The sequence below is a fragment of the Mustela nigripes genome, chromosome 6, assembly GCF_022355385.1.
Source record: "Mustela nigripes isolate SB6536 chromosome 6, MUSNIG.SB6536, whole genome shotgun sequence".
Taxonomy (NCBI): Eukaryota; Metazoa; Chordata; class Mammalia; order Carnivora; family Mustelidae; genus Mustela; species Mustela nigripes.
In genome coordinates, this window is record NC_081562.1 from 30,332,577 (window position 1) to 30,339,833 (window position 7,257).

The 7,257-nt window shown below is 38.6% G+C and overlaps 1 long non-coding RNA gene across 3 annotated transcripts; it reads left to right on the forward strand.

Annotated features, from left to right (window-relative positions):
- Positions 1–258: 258 nt before the first annotated feature.
- On the forward strand, positions 259–5,948 carry LOC132020530 (uncharacterized). Of its 3 annotated transcripts, none has more exons than XR_009405015.1 (4): positions 259–469; positions 1,561–1,728; positions 2,714–2,816; positions 5,674–5,948. It is a non-coding gene; the product is annotated as an uncharacterized LOC132020530 (long non-coding RNA). The 3 variants fall into 3 exon arrangements; XR_009405014.1 differs by having other exon boundaries at positions 1,561–1,647; XR_009405016.1 differs by having other exon boundaries at positions 1,561–1,647; positions 2,714–2,812.
- The last annotated feature ends 1,309 nt before the right edge of the window (positions 5,949–7,257 follow it).

Here is a 7,257-nt window from a genome sequence, read left to right on the forward strand (position 1 = left end):
TCAAATACTGATCATTCTTTTTCAGCCCTATCTTTTCTAATCAAATCATATGACAGCAGTATCGAAATCTTCACTTAACATATTTATACACTTTGCAATGTTATTACACTTGAGGTTATCTTGCCTGAAGTGAGGGCTTTGTCAATTATCCGGAAGGACTATCTTAATCCCTTTTATCAAATAATTCTTTTTTGCCATGCCTATCACACCAGTATCTTTATTGATTTCCTATTTATTAATTATTAACAGATTCAGAGAGGCAATTCATTTGTGTGCATGGGATCCAAGTTTTCCAACATCACTTTCAACCGTCTTTTGAAACACTATAACTTTTGCAATGTTTGCCATTTTGCCCTGCAACCTAGCGCATTGCATTTGCATTGTTTGTAAATGCCTACAACAACCATACCGTCAGCCAGACCTGGTGTTGATGTGATGGGTGGAGACGGAAGGAAGGGCCAAGTGAAGGGTAAGTGGTGACTAGTCTTACAAGAGATTAGTCGGCAGCTTTGTGAATATTTTTATGTTACGGTGCCTCTTTGCTTCCCTAAGCAATCAGGTAATTGTGGGATGGGGCATGATACAGGTTCAAATACTAAGGACTCCCCAGGCTCAAGTAATTGTGGAATGGAATGGAACTGGCTTTGCCTGTATCCGCTCTGACCCTGTAAATGTAGCAGCTCTTAGGAACCTATAGGCTCGGGTTGTTCTGCAATGAACCAAATTGTCTCTCAACTACTCTGATGTGCATGAATAGGGCCCAGAGCATTCCAGAACTACTGGAATGTTAAATCTCAAATTCAGAGATTTGTTTGAAGCCCCATATTATCTCTATTGTGATGTCTTTCAACAGATCTAAGAAGTTGTGTAGTTTTGATTCAAGGTGGGTTAAGGGGAGGATCAAACTGAATGAAACTTAGGTTCTAGGCCTCTACTATTATCACCCTAGTGTGCTTTTTGAGGTGGTGGGGGGGCAGTTATTAGCTTCAATAGACTTAAATGCTATGATCTTTAGTTCTTTTAACTTCATTTATCCTTTTTTTAAACTTCATTTATTTATTATTTATCATTATATCATTTATATATCTATTATCTATATCATTATTTATTTATTTATTTATTCATTTATTATTTTTTAACTTCATTTATCATTATTTCTTTTAACTTCATTTATCATTATGTTCTGTGTGAATATAAATTAAGAATAAGAATCAGTTTTCCTTCTTATAAGTATTTTAGATACAATACCTCACTGGCAGAGGATGCTTGCTGATCCCCCTTCTCTAACTATAGATGTATGACCATATATTCAAACAGTATTATTTGCAAGATATTGTAGCATTTCAAAGTAATGATAGTTGTTTTTTTTTTTCATAAGTAGAGAGAATAATGACGTCTTGTTTTTTCCTCTTTGCTTCTTTAGCATGCTGCTTATAAGACTTTTTTTTTCCTTTTTCTTTTCCTTTTTCTTTTTTGGTGTTAATTCTGTATTTTTCTTCCCCCTGGATTGCAAGCTTCTTGAGGACAAAACCTTCGTCTTATTTTGTTTCATGTCTCCAGGATCTGACACTGGACTGCATAAATGTCTGTTACAATGTTCTTTAATTGAAGTTGAAATGAAGAAGCTGACGTAAAAGGAAGGAAATGGTACATTACTGTTGCCGAAGTGAAGCAGGTTGTACTAACTTTGCAAGGACAGGAAATAAAAGCAAGGTTCATTGGTGGAAGGTAGGACAGAGGGCAGGTTCTCTGCGGTGTGTTCTGAAAGGAGCAGAGGTCAAAGTATAATAACTATTCCACTGGAAAAACAAATAAACAGGCTGGAACATTCTTGCCTGAGCACATAGAAACTTGGAGTCCGTGAGCAGTTAGAGGCCCAAAGCTAGTGGCAAGGTTTATGAAGCCATCTGCATCGTCTCGTGGACCTTCTAATTTATTTTTTTCAAAAGTGCTTCCTGATAGGAAATGACACTTTCTAATGAAGTGTCAGGAAGTATACCCAGAAATTAATACAAGGTGACAGAATCTCCTTAAAAATGGAGATTTAAAAAAAAAAAAAGTCTCCATTTTAAGGAGATTCCACCACATCAGAAATTTCCAGTGGCCAACGGAAAGAAGGCAAGAAGGTTTTCTGGAAGCCATATGTCTGTTCAGTGTATCCGCAGACCTGTGGAGAAAGAAGAGCTTAATTAGACAGATGAGCAATTTCCTGAAAAGGCCCATGCAGGCGTTGGATTACATATCATTTCCTCTAAAAGAGGCAAAACCCATGATGATTAGCAACTCACTGTTTTGGAGCCCAGCCATTCTCCAGTTTATTTTCACTTGGTGGGAGTGAAGGAAGGTGATGCTATTGCTTTTGAGTTAGATTCTCTTAGTCATGAGTGTTGGATTTCTCTTGTGCAGAATGAGTGTTAAATTGAGCTCGGGATTATTGGAGTGGGGGATCCTGCTTTGTGGCTTGCCCTTGGTTAAACAGCAATCGCTTTAGCCAGAAGAATGCTCTAAGCCGTCCTCCCTTGTTTTCAGTGGCTTAGGAAACAGAAACTAATTTTCATTTCCACTAATCCAGACTTGATTGGGAAAGGAAATATAATGTTACTACATGAAAGCTTGAGGTTCCTGTCAAAGTCAAGTATGTACTTCAAAAAAAAAGTCCTACTGATTCTTTCCCATTTGACTAATCCATACCCTCTCCATCTTTCCATTACAGAATATATGACCAAGAGTTTGCTCTTCTGGAAATTAATAAATGGTTTCATTAGTATCAAAAAGTTAAGACTGATTTGGAACTCAGAGAGCTGCAAGTCCTGTGGGTAATATGGAGATTGGCTTCCATTTCTCAGCACTTCTGCTTCTTTGAAATAAGGAAGTTCGTAGACCTTCCTTAGTTTCCTTGTGCTCGCTTGTCTTCCCCGTCCGTCCCCCTTTGGTGTTTTACAAAACTGAGTCCTGGAAACCCTTCCCCTCTCACCACCATACAGACAGACGTGGGGGGAATGATCAAGAAAAGAAACCTTGTCATTCCTCTAGGCTTTCGGAAATCCTAGTGATTAAGTGTCATTTCAGGTCATTGATGTGAAATCATTTGAATTTTTTTTTAAACAGTTGGCAGTGATTAGGAATGGTTAATCTTGCTTGAGCTGTTCTTTCAGTAATCAAGTTTAGGTAAATATTAGACCAATTGAAACTGAAAAAAGGGTTTTAGTTAAATACATATGTATAAAGAAGAATGGTAAACATGCTCCCCTCCCCCCTTTTTTAAGATTATTTATTTGAAAAAGAGAGAGAGAGAGCATGCGTGGTGAGAGGGGCAGAGGGAGAAGCAGGCTCTCCACTGAGCAGGGAGCCCAACGCAGGACCCTGAGATCATGACCCAAGCCAAAGGAAGATACTTAACCGACCAAGCCACCCAGGAGCCCCTAAACATGCTCCTTTTAAACCAAAAATTAATTAAGAACTTCAAAATGTACAATGTTCAGTGAAACATTGGTGAAGATGAGATTTTGATAGTCACTATTTGCAGTTATGCAGTCTGGGAGACAGGAAATCAACAAACTGCCTGGGTTGGCCAGGGTTAGTTTGATGTGCAACATTTATACTTTAGTTCAGAAAAGAAGCTGTATTAGTTAGGGCCCTCCAAGGAAACAAAGCCAACAGGAGATCTATAACTAGATCTATAATATATAAATGTAGCTGTATCTGTAGATGTAGATATAGGTGTTATTGATCATGAGAAGTTCATTTATGTTATTATGGAGGCTGAAAAGTTCCATGATCTATAGGCTGGAGAGCCAGGAAAACTGGTGATGTAATTCAGTCCCAGTTTGAAGGCCTGAGAACCTGGGGAGCAGATTCAAGGGAAGAAGAAGAGATGTCCCAGGCTGAAATGTGAGGCAAGGAAAAAAGGGATGGATTCCTCCTTCCTCTGCCTTTTGCTCTACTTAGACCCTGAATGAATTGATGAAGCCCACCGGTATAAGGGAGGGTCACCTATCGTCATTGAGCCCACCACTTCAAATGTTAATCTCATCAAAATACCAAAATTTGTATTTGACAGGGTTCTCCAGAAAAATACAACTAGGATTGATTGATTGATTGATTGATTTCAGAAACTGGCTCACAAATTTGCCCATCCACATTGGCGAAGATGATCTTTTTTTTTTAACTTAGTCTGCTAATTCAAATCTAATCTCTTCCGGAGACACCTTCACAGATAAACCCAGAAATAGTATTTTACCAGCTATCTGGGCATCCCTTAGCCCAGGCAAGTTGACATGAAACTAACTGGAATAGGACCCCTTCTATGAAGTTAGCGGTCAAGCTCGACACCAGAACTGGAGTGTATGGAAGTAATTTTGTAATGTTCTTCTGATGATTTGGAGAAGTTTAGAACCCAAAACTTTGGTTGATAATGTGTAATAAATTAATAAAAATCTAGTTGAGTTGCCACTTAGGATCCAGGATGGACTGTTGGTTTTCATATAGGAAAGTTAAGATATAAGCGCACTATTTTAAAAAAAATCTGTTTCTTAAAGGATTTTTTTAAAAGATTTCATTTTATTTGTTTGACAGACAGAGATCACAAGTAGGCAGAGAGGCAGGCAGAGAGAGGAGTAATCAGGCTCCCTGCTGAGCAGTGAGCCCGATGATGATGTGGGGCTCGATCCCAGGACTCTGGGATCATGATCCGAGCTGAAGGCAGACGTTTTAACCCGCTGAGCCACCCAGATGCCCCTAAAAAATCTGTTTCTTTTTCAGAAGCAGGCAAATGACAGGTTGGGTTGAAACTTCGGGATCTTAGTTTGTATAAAGTCATGTAAGTGGTAAAGATGAGTTTTGAACACAAGACTGAATGGAACACTCGAAACAAATGGAAGATTGGCCAGAGCTGGTGTTTGTTTGTTTATTTGTTTTTTCTTTTTCTTTCTTTCTTTTTCTACTTTGCTTGCTCTTGACACAATGCCTGACATAGGTTTTCAATAGATATTTATTGAATAAATGTGAGTGAAGCTAGTGTCTCTATGTTCTTTCCATGATACCATCTGCATTTGGATAAGGGGGGTAACTTTTCCTTCCCGTTACTGTTATTACGGAGACTTTTTTCCCCTCAAATAAATGAGAGACACAAGGCTTCAATCTTTATTTTTGTAATTTAAAATCTACTGAATGGATTGTTGAAGCTTATGTTGGCTATTAGAGAGAAACTATATGAAAGATTCTCTTGCTCTGCTTTTAGACCCATCTTGGTTGCAAAGCTTTAACCTGACTAAATGGAAAATTTGATATACCTTTATTTATAAACAATAAGTATACCATACTTTCCAAATTAAAGCTTCAAAAAGAAGTACCTTGTAGGCTACAAAATTCACTTATCTATTCAAAAGAAATTTGAATGTTAGTACTAAGTACTTAACACTGTGCTAGGTGCTAGGAATATTATATTGAATATCATGTCTCCTATAAATGTGAAATGGATTTCGAAAGAACAGTTCAATATACTGTAATACAAAACAAAGTGAAAGTCTCCTTGTCAGAAACATTTGCTAGACATCTAGAAGTAGTTACCCATTTAGGAAGATGGCCTCATGCAGGTGAGTAAATAAAGAGTAATGTCTTAACATCCTGGATGCTATTCTACCTCTTTAATATGCTTTTTTTTTTTCCCTAAAGATTTTATTTATTTGACAGAGATCACAACTAGGCAGAGATGCAGACAGAGAGATAGAGGGAAGCAGGCTCCCTGCTGAGCAGAGAGCCCGGTGCAGGGCTCGATTCCAGGACCCTGAGACCATGACCTGAGCGGAAGACAGAAGCTTTAACCCACTGAGCCACCCAGGCACCTCTCTATTATGCTTCTTGAAGACACGAAGACGACAGCCAGATGAAGCAACTGTTCTGACTGAATTTATTATTCCATTTAGGCTAAACAATTGGTTTTATTTTCATCTAAGTGACAGTTGGCTACTTGCTTTTACATCACATTTCACACAAAGCATTTTTCCTTTATGGGGATTTAGTACTCCCAGGTGTGTCTGGTCTTCACTCTGAAAAGGATAGGAAAAAGCAAAAGAAACAAAAAGCCCCCAGCAGATACAGGACTTGGAACACGTTCTTTGCTGTTTGTGCAATGATGCCCTTCGAATAGTTTGAATTTCATGTGTATCCTCCAGAGTTAGGTACTTTAATCTCATACTTATTTGGAGCATAGGTCTTGGAAATTTCTTTTTCGTAAAGGAGGGGAAAAAAAAAAACCTAGAAGAAGGCTATACATCCATGGAATTTGAGAAAGAAATGAAAACAGCTTCATTTAAGTTTATATCTGCCAAAATTAACAATCTAAAATTCCTTTTGTAAGAACACTTTCTAGAGATTATGCTGAGTGAAATAAATCAAGCAGAGAGAGTCCATTATCATATGGTTTCACTTATTTGTGGAGCATAACAAATAGCATTGAGGACAAGGGGAGATGGAGAGGAGAAGGGAGTTGAGGGAAATTGGAAGGGGAGGTGAACCATGAGAGACTATGGACTCTGAAAAACAATCTGAGGGTTTTGAAGGGGCGGGGGGGGGGGGGTGGGGGTACCAGGTAGTGGTTATTGGAGAGGGCATGGATTGCACGGAGCACTGGGTGTGGTGCAAAAATAATGAATACTGTTATGCTGGAAAAAAAAAAGAATACTTTCTGTACTCCTTATGTTCTTTTTGAGATGCAATAGAAAGACAATGAAAGCAGGTAGATGAGGACTATACACCAAAAGATCCAAGAGGATTAAGAGATTAGCGCCAGGTCCCAGGGGCTCCCGCTCTGTTCCCTCAAGGTTATGCAGACAGAGCAGAGCAGGCCACATTTCTGCAAAGTAGAGACTCCTTCAGAAAATGCTCTTAAAAAAAAAAAAAAAAAAGAAAGAAAGAGGGAAAAGAAAATGCTCTTTATCAGTAACAATGTAGCTTACCCTTGACCACTTGGGGCATGGGAGGTAAGCAGTTAATGGGCGCCTCTCTAAGAAACAGACTAGCACACTATGTCTTTCTTACTCTGACATTCTAGGGCTCTTCTGGTTAGAAGAAGAGAAAACTAGTGTTACCCTAAATATCAAAGGCTGTAATTCCACTCAGAAAATAGACACCAACTCCGTAAGCTACTGTCATAATGCCCTACACTGATGGATCTTAAGTCCTCAAATTCTGTACCAAACAGGCTTCTTTTTGTGGCAGATGAGTTCAAGTGTCATCATTTATCCTTGTACAACTTCA